General features: G+C 43.5%; 1 long non-coding RNA gene across 9 annotated transcripts in view; it reads left to right on the forward strand.

The window, feature by feature from the left end:
• Nucleotides 1–16,316, forward strand: part of LOC119466543 (uncharacterized) — a 38,434-nt gene extending 22,118 nt beyond the window's left edge. For 6 of the 9 annotated variants that reach the window (XR_007463733.1, XR_007463738.1, XR_007463737.1 and 3 more), the window contains 3 exons: nt 5,961–6,088; nt 8,809–8,919; nt 16,153–16,316. This is a non-coding gene — a long non-coding RNA (uncharacterized LOC119466543). Of the gene's footprint in view, nt 1–5,960; nt 6,089–8,808; nt 8,920–12,165; nt 12,277–16,152 lie in introns of all 9 variants that reach the window. The other 3 variants (XR_007463731.1, XR_007463735.1, XR_007463736.1) reach the window with 3 other exon arrangements.
• The last annotated feature ends 2,507 nt before the right edge of the window (nt 16,317–18,823 follow it).

Below are 18,823 nucleotides of genomic sequence, written 5' to 3' on the forward strand. Positions count from 1 at the left end.
GGACATTCATTGCCAAAATTATTTGCTAACTTTCGCAAAGACCGAGATGCAACACGTGCAGGTGGTATGATAATTTCAGTCAAACAGAAATTTCAACCACCTTGTTTTGTATTCACTGACTCTTCGAACAAAATGACCTCGATTGGTACATGCCATTGGCATGTTTCATGTGTTATTGGTACGTGCCACCGGTCTTCTAACAGCCTGTACGATTTCGCAGACCCTTCAATGATGCTGTCGAGCGAATCCGCCCAGAAGTTCCTGAGTGCAGACCACGTTTTGGCTTTACCTTTTAATCCAGGCTCCATGTTATGCCTGCGAAATTTCTCATTTCATCACAGCATCTAGACCTCTACCGTTTTCGGCTATCTTGGCATAGACCACCGGTTGCCTGCCCTTCACAATACATAGCTTGACGTGCTTCATTTCTTCCTCTAAATGTTATCGGCGACCCCCGTTTGCTCTTTAATTCACACTGATGTCTTCCTGTCTCTTAACTAACATTTTTCGTTCCTTCATTCGTTGCGCGGTCCTTAACGTTTTCTGAAGCTTCTTTGCTAACCTCCAAGTTTCTGTCCCAAATGTTATTAGCGAAAAATGCAATGATTGTGCATTTTTATGTTCATGCACAGCGGTAAACTGCCAGTCATGACTTGGTAATGCCCGCTGCATGCGCTCCAAAACACTTTTATTAGAGCGAAGCTTGACTTGCCTCTTCGCCCCACTGTGCGCATGCTGGCTGGTGCTTTCTTGCATATTGCACAACTTGGGCCACCAGGTGTGTACAAATGGCAATGTGCCACTGTAGTAGGGGAGCATTCTTGGCCAATCCCCCAGGATGGGCATTTGCCATTGGGTAGGTGCGCGAATAGAAACGTGGAACAAGAGGCAAGAAGCGAAATGTTGGCAGCAAAAGCGTCTGAGTGTGGAAAAAACAGTAAAGGAAACAAAATGGGGACCAGAAGGCACACTGAGTGAGGAGCGCTGAACGGCAGAGCGGTGAGGAAGTCGGCAACAAAAAAAAAAATGAAGTCGACTTCAGAGAAGTAAAGACGTTGGCAGCAGAAACAGCCGAGTGAAAAGAAAACAAGTTGAGTGATCAAAATATAACCGGAGAGTGTAGTGAGCGGGAAGAGTTGACCTACGTAGAAAGAATGAAGGAAACGTGAAGGGAAGGCATTTCAGTGAACATCAAAGAACGCGTTTCATATAACATATTTCCACCTATGCATCGAATTTTTTTCTGTAAACTTTCTTTTCGCTATCGGAGTCCACTGTCAGTAATCGACCTAAATAAATGTACTTTTGCACAGATTCCAGAGGCTCACTGCCCGTCACGAATTCTCGTTTTCTTGCCAGAATATTGAACATTACATGTGCCTTCTGCATTTTAATCTTCGACCCTACTCTTACATTCTGTCAGCTGACATCCTAAACCATTTGTTGTAAATTAGCTAAGGGTAAGTGGCCGTTATTTAAAAGCAGCCTTAAAAATAGAATATTGCAGCTGACCAAACCCAACACTTGGATAAAAAGACATGCGACCCTTCGCTCACGTGTGACGTGAAGAGAAGTTATAGCGAGAAATTACTAGCGTTTAGTAAAGCTACTAGTATACATAATATACAAAACTACAAAAGATTCAATATTAATCGAAACCGCAATTTACGAAGCTATACACAACTATATTTACTGTACTCTGCCAAGCTCAGTGGAAGCCACCTCTGAATGTTTTTGTTGACAAGTAAGCCCGAAGGACAGCGTAACCGGGCTGTCACTGTCACTGTCAAAATCGGAGATTTTTTCAGGGAAAGTGAATTTACACAATTTATAACAAATTTGGGAGCGCAAAAGGGCATAGTCGGCTCGATACACCAGCTTTCATGCAATGCTTGTCCTGTACTTGATAGAATCAGCGCTAAATTTTTGAAAGTCATACCCCTTGACTCCGCTTATCTTCAATCTAAAATTCAAACATCATACGAAGCCAACAGACAATGAAACCAAGGAAGCATAGGGTAAATTGTTTTATTTGAAAGGTAGAAATTATAAAAGGAAATGAAAGTGAACAAGGAAACAACTTGCCGCAGTTGGGATCTGCACCAATATCTTTTCAGTATACCTTTTATGCTTTTACCAATTGAGCTATCATGTCACCGTTTTCTCATCCACTTTCTTGGTTATTATAGTTTACTAGAATTATACCTGGGAGCGTGAGCCAGTGACATAGCTGACGACCATGGCGGTAGATGAACGTCCATGCTACTGCAGGCGTCACGTGGAGCATGAAGGTTGGAGAAGGCAACATACATGAAGTGTAGGGTTCGACGAAAACTCGTCTGGCCAAGAAAGAACATGGCTAAATAAACGTACACTCGCTAACTGAAGAACACAAAAACAACAGATTGACGTCTAAAAGACAGATTAAAAGAAGGCTACGGCAGCACCGCAATGATGTAGCTAAAGGACACACGGTTTCCAGCGCCCTAGCAGATCATCATGAGAAGACTGGTCACAGTATTAAATGGCATTCGGCTTCCATCATCGAAAGAGAGAAGAAATTATCATCCTGATTGCTTCTTGAATAATTTTGCATACAATCTACGACTAACACAATAAACAGGACACGGGGCCCCCTCCCTGAGTTGTACGCAAGCGCCTTACGCCTTCCGACGCATATATAATAAAGATCACCATGCATTCGTTCATTGTGAACAAGGCACCCGTACTGGGCGCCGAAACGTCAATCTGTTGTTTCTGTGTTCTTCAGTTGGCGAGTGTACGTTTATTCAGCCAGGCAACGTACATGTACTATCTGAAAATACTCAGCCTTCAAGTAAATGCATCTAATTGACCATTTGCTTTCTTGGTATTATTGTCTGTTGGCTTGAAATGACTGTGACCAGAAAAAGTGGGTCCCTTGGTTTTCCTTCTTCTTCAGTATATATCAAGGGCATGTAAACGCTGTCAAGGAAAGAAGTTGGCCACCCTCAAGAAGACTAGTCCCCGTTTTAAAACAGTGGCTCCAGTGACATACTTTGTTGTTTATTGTTGATTACCGGAATTCCATATTCTTGTGAATCTCTTCCTTTCTGGAACACAAAAATAAGACATGAATCTGCGTCAAAGACAATAGCATGGCAGTCAGTCTGGCAGATGCAGAAATTAGTAAAAAGGTAGATCCTATCAGTGATCATAGTGTTTAGACTACAATCTAGAGTGTAATTGTGTCGCCTTCGAAAAGTATTGGCAGTGATTCAACAGTGGTTATGCAAGTTTTTTCCATGCAGGCTTTCTTCACTTACAACCAAGGGTATGCTCGGTGGGGCGTCACGAGCCGAAAATTTTTTTATAGTTCGAAGCAGGAATACTAATCTTTTACAAAAATTTGGATGCGATTTGATTTATTTTACGACAATGGAAACGAGGATATCTTTATTCGCGTAGTTTTACAAATTTTCTTGTAAAATGACTTCATAAAAAAAAAAGATATGGCGAAATAAGGAAAAGAAAGTGCAGATGCGCAAAGTGACTAGCACTCAGTATCAGTGCTCTTCAAGCAGTGACGAATGTTGTGAACGCGAGACAAAACTTGGCACTACTTGTACACAAACGTATAGCTGAAGAACAAGAATTCATTAAAGTAAACAATGGAATGTAAACAAATAATGACGAAAATTTTCATAGGCGTAGAGAAGATTGAAGAATGAAGAGATAAATTGAAGACTCGGTACATGCCAATCAGCCAAAAGGAAAGACAGAATATAGCTTGTTTAATAGACCAAACTCTGCGTCTCAAACCGTGTACAATATCACTGTTCATATATAAGCATGCTAAATGTTTCAATTTCAAAGCTCTAGTTCCTGCTTGTGGATCATCACATCATCGAAGAAATATTTATGCAGTAAAATGACTATAATTCACACAGGAAAGCTTTGATCTCAAAGTTGTGCTATCTGATTCATATAGAAGACAGTCTATAGGAATTCCCATATGTATCGGTATTTGGAAGAAGACAGTTTTGCAGAGCATATTAGGTAAATGAAGCTATGCATGCAATATAATTGCACCGGTGTGCATCTGGAATACGAAGCTATGAAGAAACTTGTGCGGAAGGCTGTCCATGGAATCTGACTAAATACTTATGCTTTGGGTAAGACGTTTGCATAGTCGTCCGAGACACATTTTGCATCTGCTTTTGTATAGGAAGTCGTGAAAACAGCTGCCGAATTGTGAGTATTCACAGGAAGCCTATTTTCAACATTTCCCGTGATGCCAATGAGTCCAGGAGTTGCTAATATGCAATAGATTTACTTACGGACTCTGGCTCGGAGTAGGGAGTATCTGAGAAAACAAGAGGAGAAGCGGCAGTCTATTAGCTACTTCCATTGACGGTGTATGCTTTAGCCGTACATCTTCGTGCTGTCTCGCATGAAGAACACGCACACAATTGAATGCATTTTCCTGTGCATTAAAACAAAAGTAAGCCTACGGGTCTGCTGTGACCGAGTTCCAGCAGGCAAAGGGGGCGCAAAATGTGGGCGTTCACCAATGACGTTCCTTCCACTGCAAACCATCATGTTACATCCGCCTAATAAGTTTACTGGCATGCCTTAAGATCTATTTTGGACGTGGTGATTTGAGTCGTTGTTTCCTCCAACTCGCAAGCCATTCTTTCCGTGAGTCATTCATGCTGAAGGCTTCAATTTTATAATATTAGCTACGTGCTTTCGTGTTTTTTGCCGAAATGCTTTGGTCATATGCAAGTCAAGGCATTCGTTCTAGCCATGTGCAGTTTTCGAAAGACGATACGACGCTTGTGCACCAGTAGTGCCGTCACCCATTTACAACACTGTCAAACAATGTCATTTTTCATCTCGCATGGAGACCGCCGAGCGCGGGGTACTCACTCGCACGCGTTATCGTCATCATCAGCCTATTTTTATGGGCACTTCAGGACGAAAACTTCTTCTTGCGATTTCCAATTACCCCTGTCTTGCGCTAGCTGATTTGAACTGGCCCCTGCCTCACCCCACCTATTTTTCTGCCGTCTTCGACTGCGCTTCCCTTCTCTTTGTACCAAATCTGTAACTCTAATGATCGACTGGTTATCCTTCCTACGCATTCCATGGCGTACTTAGCTCCATTATTTTCTCTTATAGTCATTTAGAATATAGGCTTTCCCGGTTTGCTCTCTGATCCACACCACTCTATTCCTGTCTCTTAACGTTAGGCCTAGCATTTTTCGTTCCATCGCTTTTTGTGTGGTACTTACCTTGTTCTCGAACTTCTTTGTTAACCTCCAAGTTTATTCCCCATATGTTAGCACCGGTAGAATGCAGCGATTATACACTTTTCAACGACTGTGGTAAGCTCCCAGTCAGGATTTGGCAATGCCTGCCGTATGCACTCCCACCGAGTTTTATTCTTCTGTAAATTTCTACTTATCTTGTGGACAACCAATTTAGCTGTGGAATCCTTGTAAATATTTGCCAAGATATTCACGTATGCCTTCTGTACTTCGTTACGCAATGCCTCTATGACTGCTGGTATCTCTGCTTAATCAGATGCCTTTTCATAATCTATGAAAGCCATATAGAGAGGTTGATTGTACTCAGATTTATCGATTACCTGATTGATGACATGGATATGATCCATCGTAGAATATCCCTTCCTGAAGCCAGCCTGTTCTCTTGGTTGGCTGAAGTCAAGTGCTGCCCTGATTCTATTGGAAATTATCTTGGTGAATATTTTATACAATACTGAAAGCAAGCTAATGGGTCTATAATTCTTCAGTTCTGTAACGTCTTCTTTCTTATGAATTAGTATAATGTTGGCCTTTTTCAAGTTCTCTGGTACACATGAAGTCATGAGGCAATGCGTAAAAGGGCTGCAAGCTTTTCAAGCATGATATCTCCTCCAGCTTTTAATAAATTGACTGTTATTTCATCTTCTCCAGGCGCTTTTCCCCGGGTCATGTCTTGCAAGGCCCTTCTAACTACATCGCAAGTTTAGACAAAGCCTCTGTGTCCTTTTCACCACTACTTGGAATGAAAGTAGCTTGGCAGCTCAAGGTATACTGTACAGGTCAGTATAGAATTCTTCTGCTGCTTTTGCATTGTCATCAAAATTGCTGATGATATTACCCTGCTTATCTTTGAGTGCATACATCTTGCCTTGTCCTATGTCAAGCTTTCTTCTCACTGATTTCATGCTGTGTCCATTCTTTACGGCGCCCCTCGCCAATTTACAATGCAGTCAATGAATGTTATTTTGAATCTCGTAAGGAGACCTCCGAACGCGGGGTACTCACTCACACGCGTGGAACTGAATAACTAGCTGTGAGAACAGCGTGCCTCTTGAGAACCTGCTTTGCAGACACCCCTTGCTTTAGATTTGACATCCCACTTGCTGGTGGGCTGCGGCGCCACACGCGTCGAAGGTGAGCTCATCGCTCACATTCGAAGTCTCCTGGCCGCGTTCTTATTAGCTGGAGCAGATGGTTTAGCTGGTTTGGCTAAATCGACAGTTAAGTTTCCTGCAAGATGTTTTTAGCTCCTAATGCATTGCTTTGTGGTCCCTTTCCACATTTGGTATGCTTCACCGCAAAACTAGTGTGTGCCGCACCGCATAACATACTTGTACTGTGGCGAAGCTAACTTTGCCTCTCTAGCAGCCACTACCAAACGCTTGTCGGTACGTGGCTTGGCAAATGTTTTACCAGATAATTCTCCCCCGTTGGGAGCGGGGTAGAGTCGCAGGTATGAACGCTGCCAAGAAAAGCAGTTGCCCTGATGAAGGCAAGCCCCCTTGTCGAAACGTATGCACCAGCCTGCTCGACCACTGGTAAATCACCGTAACGTATTTGTGTATAGTGGGAAGCGTTGATGCAAATCGGTCATGTAGGGTTTTCGTCAGTGACGAACCTAATGCTCTGGTTTCAACGAAACAAATTTTTGCGGAAGGATGATGCTTTGACAAGTTTTATTGCTAGCTCTTGCCACTATCACTATGCTTTACCACAATACAGAATATGCCTCACTGCAGGACATGTCTTCCATAGTTGGCTGGAACCCAACGTGACAGGTTCACTCGCGCCACTTAAAGCATGCTTCACTGCAGTACACATTTTGTGTATTGCGGTGAAACATACTAAAACATATTTGTCAGTTTAGAATGCAAAGACCCTTGTCCTTGGTTTCTCTGATGTTACGACAATCACAATATGAAAGACATATTCGCTGCTAAAACATCCACATTAAAATGGAAACAAACATTCCTGACAGCATGTGATGCATCAATGTTTTGCATTGTTGTGTAGCTGAGATATTGCTAGTATTACATTTTCCTATACTTTATTAGGTGCAGACGCACATATCACATAGCAAGTAACCACCATGTAACTAGTCGCTTTGTCATGTTCAAAGAACAATGTGAAGACTTTTCTCAAGAGAGCTTGAGGTTCCTGTGAAGGTTTGTTTAGAGAGGTAGCTTTTTGGTAAGAAGTCAGATGCCAAAAACAAACGTGGTACCTAGGGTCGGAGTATTTGATGGTGGAAAAGATCCAAATACATCAGCATTTTTATATGCGAAGCATTTCTTGGCGAACATTTTCTACTTCGATAGTATCTATCTGCTGTCTGTCTGTCTGTCTGTCTGTCTGTATACGTCTTTGTGCTCTCATGGTCGTTTCTCTAACTTGGTATGTACCAAAATTGGCATACTATGACAAGAATATATGACAAACAGAAACGATATGTCATGACATGAATTTTATGACATGCGTGTCATGTAGGTCATGTAACAGCCGCCTACGTCTTGGTGCTCTCATGGTCGTTTCGTTAACTTGTAGGTACCAAAAGTGGCATAATATGACAGGAGTGTATGGAAAACATAAGTGAGAGGTCATGACAGAAACATCATGACATGCGTGTCAGTTAGGTCATGACAATGTTCCAGCAAAAAAGATTAACACTCAAAAACCATTGAAATGGTTTCGGACGTGGGTACTAATTGAAGGAAACACTAAAGGATGGTGGTAGAAGTTATAGTCATGAGCATGACTCAGCGAAAAAAAGATTAACACTCAAAAATCAATGGAATGGGTTCGGATGTGGTATTAAGTGAATGAAAAGGCTAAAGGTCAATGGTCGAAGTGACCTTAAGGCTTTCGGCTTAAGGTCTCTTAGGTGCAGCTAAAAAGACACTTGAGGACTCATGACATGCGTGTCATGTAGGTCATGAGAGAGCCACCTATGTCTTGGTGCTCTCAAGATCACTTCGTTAACTTGGTAGGCTCTCCACACAATACTTCGCTCAACATCGATTCCCACAGGGCGTGGGATCTGCTGGCTTTTTGTATAATCTCAATAACTAAATGAAATATCTAAAATATTTTAAATAGCATTCATGAGTAACTGCAAGCTCAAGCTGTGCAGACCTAGTCCTAAAGCGCACTTCTCTTGCTCCAGTCTATGCAGATGCAGACAATTAGCTGCTTTGCTGGAGCCTCTAGTGCATTCTCAGCAGTGAAGTTATTTTTGTCCGCCTTTTGCTCAAGTGCGCCCTAGACAGAATTGAGTGATTTCCAGTTGCAGCTGGACAGGAGCCTCAGCTTAGGGGACCAGTGGTAGAACACCTTTTATAAATCTACGCTACACTTAGCATTGAAGCGTACCGAATGAGAAGTCTGAGAGCATCGGAGGGAGCGGGGGGATTGAAGAGGAGAATAAAGAAGCTAGAAATGGCGACATGACGCTTGTTTGATCTGTTTGGTATGTGCGGGCTTATTACATATATTGGCGCAGCCGACAAGTGAACGAAGATGTGGGTGACTTTTTTAGTGGAGACGTACAACGACCGAGTGGTATTCAAAGGCTACCAAGTCCAGGATGATCTCCCTTTGGACACAACAACGGGTGAGCTCCTGGATGTTGTTCTGGATCGAGCTTCTATGTCGCCTGAAGAGCTTGTTAAACGAGGTTTGGCGAAGGTGAATATCTCAGTGACCCTGTTTAACCAGCTTGTACTCGGACGACCGTTCGGTCGTGCAGCATCATGTGACGAGATATCAACAATTCTTCGGGCCATAACGACGCAACAGCAACAATTTTTGCGACAGAATGCCACGACGGAAACTCTCCTGTCTGCTTTACGCCACAAAAGAAACCACCCAATTGAAATTTTACGGCCTCAAACTGTTGACGGGTCTTCGGATAACCCAGAAGGGTGGATCACTTTTATGAGGCCGCGGCGAAATACAACGGATGGATGTCTGACCAAGACCGGATCTTAAACATGCGACAATTTCTCAGTGGTGTAGCAAAAAAGTGGCAGGAGTTGCGGTTCTTAGAGCATGCTTGCGAACCTTGGTGCATGTGGAAAGAGAACTTCCTGTCTACATTCAAAACAAATAGAGTACAGCGATGGGACCAGGCGCTGTTCTACCGTTTTAGGTCTGGTTCACCGCTTGACTATTTCCTTGAGAAGCAGCGACTGCTTCGACTTGCTGAACCAGAGTTGCCATTAAGATCAGTCTTAGCAGTTGTAATTCACGGTCTCCCGAGAGATTTGCAATGGCATGCACAAATAAAAGGGCAGCAAACTCTCGAAGCTCTACTAGAGCTGCTACAATATTCCCTCACTACTGGTCTGAGAGGAGCTGCGAGACGCGGCCAGATGTTCCCCGCCAGTCAGATACTCAGTCGAGCAACTCGGATGCAAGGTCGCCGCAACTCAAAGACAGTGCAAATATTAGACTTAGAGCCACCGACTCACGACCCGGTGACGCCTTGCAGTCACCAGCACTGTTGAAACAGAAACAAATGCCACAAAAGCCTCAGTGTGTTGAACCGAAACTAAACGAGACCATCCTACTAATTTCAAGTTTACTTCACATACACCTTGAAGTGAACGGACAGAACCTGCAAGCTCTTGTCGACAGTGGAGCTTCAATGTCAATACTCAAGAGAAGCAGAGCAAATGCAGAATACATATGCACAGGCAGATCAGTCCTTGTACGAGGGTATGATGGTCGTGAAACGGAACACTGTGAATGGATAAGCTTAAAGCTAAAATATCAGTCGCAGTACGCGGAGGTTCTTGCCTTGGTGATAGAAGGTGTCGAATACGACTTCCTTCTCTCTCACCCGGACATGAAAGCGTTGAGGCTAAACATTCATTGGGTCGACACTGTGTCTGTAAGCCTTGATGAAGAGAATTCCAAACCTTTGACTGATGCAAACCGAATTCGCAGGCCGAAAAATGGAGAAAGTATTCAGAAACTCTACCCGGAATCGTTCTGCTTGGGAGGCTATCCTACTGGTACCACCAAGTTTGAAGTCCCCTTTCAATTACACGACACTAATATACCCCGGAAAAAGCCATGCAACCTATCGAGAGAAAAGAAGACATGGCTAAAAGAGGAGCTTCAAAAGATGTTAGATGCTGGTATCATCCGTCCATCTGTATCACCATTTGCATCGCCAATCACCATTGCCCCAAAAGAAGACGTTAGCCTCAGGCTGTGCACTGACTATAGAGCGATCCACAACCAAACGCATTTGATCCCATTTCCAATGCCTCGGATAGACAGCATCATTGACGTAACAGGCGGCTGTACCTGGTTTTCCAGGATAGATCTGTGCAAAGGCTTCTGGCAAATGCCACTTCAAGAAGAAACCAAGCAATACACCGCCTTTGTGACTCCATTTGACATTTATGAGTATAATCGTCTTCCGTTTGGTTGGAAAAACTTGCCCAGTTGGTTTCAGAAGATGAATACAGTTCTGAACCCTTTTATTGGTCGCTTCTGCAATGTATATGTAGACGACATCATTGTATACTCCTAGAGTGAGCAGCAACATGAAGCATGTTCTCACTGCCTTGTCAGAAGCCATGCTCAAGGTCAACTTCAAGAAGAGCGAGTTCTTTAAAAACAATGTTACCTTTTTGGGTCGAGTATTGGATGGTACCACTAAAAATACCAAAGTTGTGCCGAAAATCTTGGATCTCTACCATAATAGCCTTCATTCAGGTGGACACGATGGATTTTGGCGAACCTACATGAAGCTCACGAAGAGATTTACATGGCCCCACATGAAACGAGACGCGAAGATGTATGTGCAATTATGTCACGAATGTCCACTGAATAAGTTGAAATTCAAACAACCAACTCAACAAATGACATTGCCGAAACATTCAAGGACACCATTCGAAGTTGTCCACCTAGACTTCGCGGAACTCCGTAAGAAGTCGGAAGGTGTGAAGAAAACGCAAGCGTTCCTTGTGTGCGTGGACGAGTGCACAAGGATGGTAGCAGCGAAGCCAGGAAAAGAGGACACCAACAGCGTGATGTCATTGCTCAACCGCAAAATGTTTGACGTCAAAGTTTGGGTGTCGGATAATGGTCCAGCCTTCCGAAGCCATAAACTGCAGGAATGGGCAGAACGACGAGGAGTAACACTGAGATTCCCTGCCCCGTACCATGCAGCAGCTAATGGATTGGCGGAACGAACTATTTGGGACCTGAAGCAATACATCAACATGTACCCAAGTTTCCCGGGAGGATGGAAGTGCTGCCTTGAAGCAACAGTATCTCATCATAACCGATCGCACACAACTGGTCTAGGATGCACAGCACTCTTCGTTGCTACTGGAAAACCAACTTATCTTCCCGCTGATTTATCCTTGGGAGTCGACAAGATGGTACAGTTTACAGAAAGAAGAAGGACAGAAGACAGCCAAGCGAAATACCGTGAAAGAATGAAAAGAAACTCCGATAAGAAGCAAAACACAACGTTACCAGCGTTGGAGGTAGGAGACTTGGTTCTCGTGAGAAAGAAACTATCAAATACTGGATCTATCTATAAAGGACCGTATCGTGTCGTGAAAACTGTAAGTCAGCAAGGCAACTTAAAAACTGTCTCGTATATCGGCGCGAACGAAAATGAAGAATCGGCTTCCATAGCAAATGTGTTTAAATACCATCCCAGGAGGGATGAATAAAAAAGGTGGGGGGAGTGAAGCGTACCGATTGAGAAGAAGTCTGAGAACATCGGAGGGAGCGGGGGGATTGAAGAGGAGAATAAAGAAGCTAGAAATGGCGACATGACGCTTGTTTGATCTGTTTGGTATGTGCGGGCTTATTACATATATTGGCGCAGCCGACAAGTGAACGAAGATGTGGGTGACTTTTTTAGTGGAGACGTACAACGACCGAGTGGTATTCAAAGGCTACCAAGTCCAGGATGATCTCCCTTTGGACACAACAACGGGTGAGCTCCTGGATGTTGTTCTGGATCGAGCTTCTATGTCGCCTGAAGAGCCTGTTAAACGAGGTTCGGCGAAGGTGAATATCTCAGTGACTCTGTTTAACCAGCTTGTACTCGGACGACCATTCGGTCGTGCAGCATCATGTGACGAGATATCAGCAATTCTTCGGGCCATAACGACGCAACAGCAACAATTTTTGCGACAGAATGCCACGACGGAAACTCTCCTGTCTGCTTTACGCCACAAAAGAAACCACCCAATTGAAATTTTACGGCCTGAAACTTTTGACGGGTCTTCGGATAACCCAGAAGGGTGGATGACTTTTTATGAGGCCGCAGCGAAATACAACGGATGGATGTCTGACCAAGACCGGATCTTAAACATGCGACAATTTCTCAGTGGTGTAGCAAAAAAGTGGCAGGAGTTGCGGTTCTTAGAGCATGCTTGCGAACCTTGGTGCATGTGGAAAGAGAACTTCCTGTCTACATTCAAAACAAATAGCGTACAGCGATGGGACCAGGCGCTGTTCTACCGTTTTAGGTCTGGTTCACCGCTTGACTATTTCCTTGAGAAGCAGCGACTGCTTCGACTTGCTGAACCAGAGTTGCCATTAAGATCAGTCTTAGCACTTGTAATTCACGGTCTCCCGAGAGATTTGCAATGGCATGCACAAATAAAAGGGCAGCAAACTCTCGAAGCTCTACTAGAGCTGCTACAAATATTCCCTCACTACTGGTCTGAGAGGAGCTGCGAGACGCGGCCAGATGTTCCCCGCCAGTCAGATACTCAGTCGAGCAACTCGGATGCAAGGTCGCCGCAACTCAAAGACAGTGCAAATATTAGACTTAGAGCCACCGACTCACGACCCGGTGACGCCTTGCAGTCACCAGCACTGTTGAAACAGAAACAAATGCCACAAAAGCCTCAGTGTGTTGAACCGAAACTAAACGAGACCATCCTACTAATTTCAAGTTTACTTCACATACACCTTGAAGTGAACGGACAGAACCTGCAAGCTCTTGTCGACAGTGGAGCTTCAATGTCAATACTCAAGAGAAGCAGAGCAAATGCAGAATACATATGCACAGGCAGATCAGTCCTTGTACGAGGGTATGATGGTCGTGAAACGGAACACTGTGAATGGATAAGCTTAAAGCTAAAATATCAGTCGCAGTACGCGGAGGTTCTTGCCTTGGTGATAGAAGGTGTCGAATACGACTTCCTTCTCTCTCACCCGGACATGAAAGCGTTGAGGCTAAACATTCATTGGGTCGACACTGTGTCTGTAAGCCTTGATGAAGAGAATTCCAAACCTTTGACTGATGCAAACCGAATTCGCAGGCCGAAAAATGGAGAAAGTATTCAGAAACTCTACCCGGAATCGTTCTGCTTGGGAGGCTATCCTACTGGTACCACCAAGTTTGAAGTCCCCTTTCAATTACACGACACTAATATACCCCGGAAAAAGCCATGCAACCTATCGAGAGAAAAGAAGACATGGCTAAAAGAGGAGCTTCAAAAGATGTTAGATGCTGGTATCATCCGTCCATCTGTATCACCATTTGCATCGCCAATCACCATTGCCCCAAAAGAAGACGTTAGCCTCAGGCTGTGCACTGACTATAGAGCGATCCACAACCAAACGCATTTGATCCCATTTCCAATGCCTCGGATAGACAGCATCATTGACGTAACAGGCGGCTGTACCTGGTTTTCCAGGATAGATCTGTGCAAAGGCTTCTGGCAAATGCCACTTCAAGAAGAAACCAAGCAATACACCGCCTTTGTGACTCCATTTGACATTTATGAGTATAATCGTCTTCCGTTTGGTTGGAAAAACTTGCCCAGTTGGTTTCAGAAGATGAATACAGTTCTGAACCCTTTTATTGGTCGCTTCTGCAATGTATATGTAGACGACATCATTGTATACTCCTAGAGTGAGCAGCAACATGAAGCATGTTCTCACTGCCTTGTCAGAAGCCATGCTCAAGGTCAACTTCAAGAAGAGCGAGTTCTTTAAAAACAATGTTACCTTTTTGGGTCGAGTATTGGATGGTACCACTAAAAATACCAAAGTTGTGCCGAAAATCTTGGATCTCTACCATAATAGCCTTCATTCAGGTGGACACGATGGATTTTGGCGAACCTACATGAAGCTCACGAAGAGATTTACATGGCCCCACATGAAACGAGACGCGAAGATGTATGTGCAATTATGTCACGAATGTCCACTGAATAAGTTGAAATTCAAACAACCAACTCAACAAATGACATTGCCGAAACATTCAAGGACACCATTCGAAGTTGTCCACCTAGACTTCGCGGAACTCCGTAAGAAGTCGGAAGGTGTGAAGAAAACGCAAGCGTTCCTTGTGTGCGTGGACGAGTGCACAAGGATGGTAGCAGCGAAGCCAGGAAAAGAGGACACCAGCAGCGTGATGTCATTGCTCAACCGCAAAATGTTTGACGTCAAAGTTTGGGTGTCGGATAATGGTCCAGCCTTCCGAAGCCATAAACTGCAGGAATGGGCAGAACGACGAGGAGTAACACTGAGATTCCCTGCCCCGTACCATGCAGCAGCTAATGGATTGGCGGAACGAACTATTTGGGACCTGAAGCAATACATAAACATGTACCCAAGTTTCCCGGGAGGATGGAAGTGCTGCCTTGAAGCAACAGTATCTCATCATAACCGATCGCACACAACTGGTCTAGGATGCACAGCACTCTTCGTTGCTACTGGAAAACCAACTTATCTTCCCGCTGATTTATCCTTGGGAGTCGACAAGATGGTACAGCTTACAGAAAGAAGGACAGAAGACAGCCAAGCGAAATACCGTGAAAGAATGAAAAGAAACTCGATAAGAAGCAAAACACAACGTTACCAGCGTTGGAGGTAGGAGACTTGGTTCTCGTGAGAAAGCAACTATCAAATACTGGATCTATCTATAAAGGACCGTATCGTGTCGTGAAAACTGTAAGTCAGCAAGGCAACTTAAAAACTGTCTCGTATATCGGCGCGAACGAAAATGAAGAATCGGCTTCCATAGCAAATGTGTTTAAATACCATCCCAGGAGGGATGAATAAAAAAGGTGGGGGGAGTGAAGCGTACCGATTGAGAAGAAGTCTGAGAACATCGGAGGGAGCGGGGGGATTGAAGAGGAGAATAAAGAAGTTAGAAATGGCGACATGACGCTTGTTTGATCTGTTTGAAATGTGCGGGCTTATTACAAGCATTACCAGTTTGAGCAGAGGCCTGTTTAAATCTGGGTGACCTTCAATAACTACATTTTTGACATTGAATTCGGAAAAACATCCAGAACATTGAGCTTCTCGAATTTGGCATGCTGTATAAGTTGTCTTCTTCTTTACTGCATTAGCATTTGGCTTCTTTCCAAATGAGAGAGCACTTCTGCGTAGCTCATCAGGGAACATTATTTACATACCTTTTATTTGTCTTAGCTACAATCAAAAGCAAATATATACAGAACATGCATGTACTATGCATGAACCTAAATTACATTGTCGTGTTCAACAGCACAATCCATGCAGGTTCATTCAAGCTAAGTATTACTACAGTCTTTAACTGAGGTATCATGGTGGGATGCAGAGAAATGGCGATGCAAAACAGCTAGGCACGTTGAGGCATCTTTTTGGTGAGAAAAGTGAAATAAACACAAAATGGACGAACACTTGCGCTTTCATCCTATCTCACACATGAAACCGAAAGACAAAGGTTTCCTCACTGGGTCATAGAAACCCTGTTTGCTCTCAAAGGTAATTCCCATTCGTTGGATTTACTAGTGTGCTGTTATTATTTTTCTGAGTGTGCTGTAGTGCTTACACGTCAATGTTTCAAACTCCTTTTTATTTTCAGACTGAACATCCCACGTCTTGGTTTGACTTCCTTGTACAGGATACTTGCACCCGGCATGGAGTGATGAAGCAGGAGGGTGTACTTAAAAGCACATTTCTGAGCAGTCTAGCAGCAGTTCATCAACAAAAAGATGCGTGCTGAAAATAAATAGTTCCTGCCCACAGTCCTGGACGTATAATTATGCATGTGTTCTTGTATTCTTTTCAGCAAAACCACTTATATGGGGAAATGCTCGCACGAGTGCTCGTGAAAATTTTCATGAACAGCTTTGAACCCTTTCTACTGGTGCACTAGTATAATGTGTACATGCAGTAAAATTGACACACAAGGCGATATAGCAAACACCAATGCTGGATGCGGCATTTATCCGACTTGTATGTCGGGAATTTCTACATAAAACAAGATTCTCTAGGACTGCACACCAGCACTACAAGGTATCCATCTTTCATGTAGGTATACATTTCCACAAGCCCTTTAAGGTTGGTCACCAGGGAAATGATGCCTTTAATGAGCAACTAAAGATGGTTAAGGCAGCTGTGAAAATGTATTGAGAAATTATGGAATGTGTAGCATTTACTCAGTTCAAAGAACGTCCTAAGGTGCCATAAGGTTCTGATAGCTGTTGATGAGGTAACAGTTTTAGCTCTGGTTGGAGCATGAAAAATAAATTAGGGTGCAAACGTGAGTCACAACTTGTGCAATTAAAGAATGGCGCTACTTTTTACAAGTGAGGTAGAAAATGAAATTAGTGCCATAGTTCTTTTTTTACTTCTGTTGCGTTGAATATACGATTGTATTATCACAAAAGGAGCGGAGGGGGGGGGATGGAATTTGAAAAATTCTGGTCTCTTTTTATATTTTGCCTTCTCCCCATTAAACGTTCAACCAAATGAACTTGGAGAGCTATGGTGAAGCCAATGGCTGAGCATGTATGTTGCATAACAGTGGCAATAGCCAACCTAACTGCTTGGGTTAACAGTGCTTTATTTGTAGTGTATACCTACTTAAGCGCTGAGCTATTGGAAGGTTGACAAAGGCTGCCAACAAACTGAACAAGTAATTTGCTGAGCAAAATTTCTTTTTCGTGATAAGGGTCCCCAGTGAGTAATTGACCTATATAAACGTACTCCTTTAGAGACTCTAGAGGCTGGCTGGCGATCCTGAATTCTTGTTCCCTTGCCAGGCTATTTAATATTATCTTTGTCTTGTGCATAATAATCATCAACCCCACTCTTACACTTTCTCGGGTAAGGTACCGAATCATTTGCTGTAATTCTACCCCATTGTTGCTGAATAGGACAATGTCATCTGCAAACCGAAGGTTGCTGAGATATTCGCCGTTGGTCCTCACTCCTAAGCCTTCCCAGTCTAAGAGCTTGAATACTTCTAAGCATGCAGTGAATAGCATTGGGGAGATTGTTCCTCCTTACCTGGCCCCTTTCTTGATAGGTATCTTCCTACTTTTCTTGTGGAGAACCAAGGTTGCTGCGCAATCCTTGTAGATATTTGCCAAGATAGTCACGTATGCGTCCTGTACTCCTTGATTACGCAATGCCTTCGTGACTGCTGGTATCTCTACTGAATCAAATGCTTTTTCATAATCTATGAAAGCCATATAGCGAGGTTGATTGTACTCCACAGATTTCTCAATTACCTGATTGATGACGTGGATATAATCAATCGTAGAATATCCCTTCCAGAAGCCAGCCTGTTCTCTTGGTTGGCTGAAGTGAAGTGTTCAAGTGTTGCCCTGATTCTATTGAAAATTATTTTGGTGAATATTCTACACAATACTCAAAGTATAATGGGTCGATAATTCTTCAATTCTTCAGCGTCTCCCTTCTTATGGATGAGTATAATGTTGGCATTCTTCCAGCTTTCTGGTACACTTGAAGTCGGGAGGCATTGCGTATGAAGGGCCACAAGCTTTTCAAGCACGATATCTCCTCCATCTTCGATTAAATCGACTGTTATTCCATCTTCTCCAGCAGCTCTCCCCCTGGCTATGTCTTTCAAGTCCCTTCTAACTTCATCGCTAGTTATAGAAGGAACCTCTGTATCCTGTTCATCACCACTTCGGATGAAAGTAGCTTGGCTGCTCTGGGTACTGTACAGGTCAGTACAGAATTCTTCCGCTGCCTTTACTATGTCATCGAAATTGCTGATGATATTACTCTGCTTATCTTTCAACGCATACATTTTGTCAAGTTTTCTCCTCACTGATTTCATGCTGCGTCCATATTTTACTGCTTCCTTAATCTTTTCCACGTTATAATTTCGAATATCCCTTGCTTTCTTCTTGTTGATCAGTTGCGATAGTTTAGGGAATTCTATCTGATCTCTCGAGTTTGACACTTTCTTGTTTTGGCGTTTCTATATTAGGTCCTTTGTTACTTGGGAGAGCTTACCTACTGGTTGAGTTGGTGCCTTACCTCCCACATCAATTGCTGCTTCTGCGATCAGCCTAGTTGCTGTTTATTCATTACCTTTATGTTGTCTTCATCTTCCTGCTGTAAAGCTGCATATTTGTTTGCGAGCACCAGCCTGAATTGGTCTAATTTTACCCTTACCGCGCTACGTTGGCCTGTGTCACGGAGCGGCATAGTTTCGAATCATCGACACGCCGATTAACGGGTGCCAAAAACGTCGTGGTTTCACGCTACGGCATAGA

This window comes from Dermacentor silvarum, chromosome 10 (assembly GCF_013339745.2).
Source record: "Dermacentor silvarum isolate Dsil-2018 chromosome 10, BIME_Dsil_1.4, whole genome shotgun sequence".
In the NCBI taxonomy this organism is placed as follows: Eukaryota; Metazoa; Arthropoda; class Arachnida; order Ixodida; family Ixodidae; genus Dermacentor; species Dermacentor silvarum.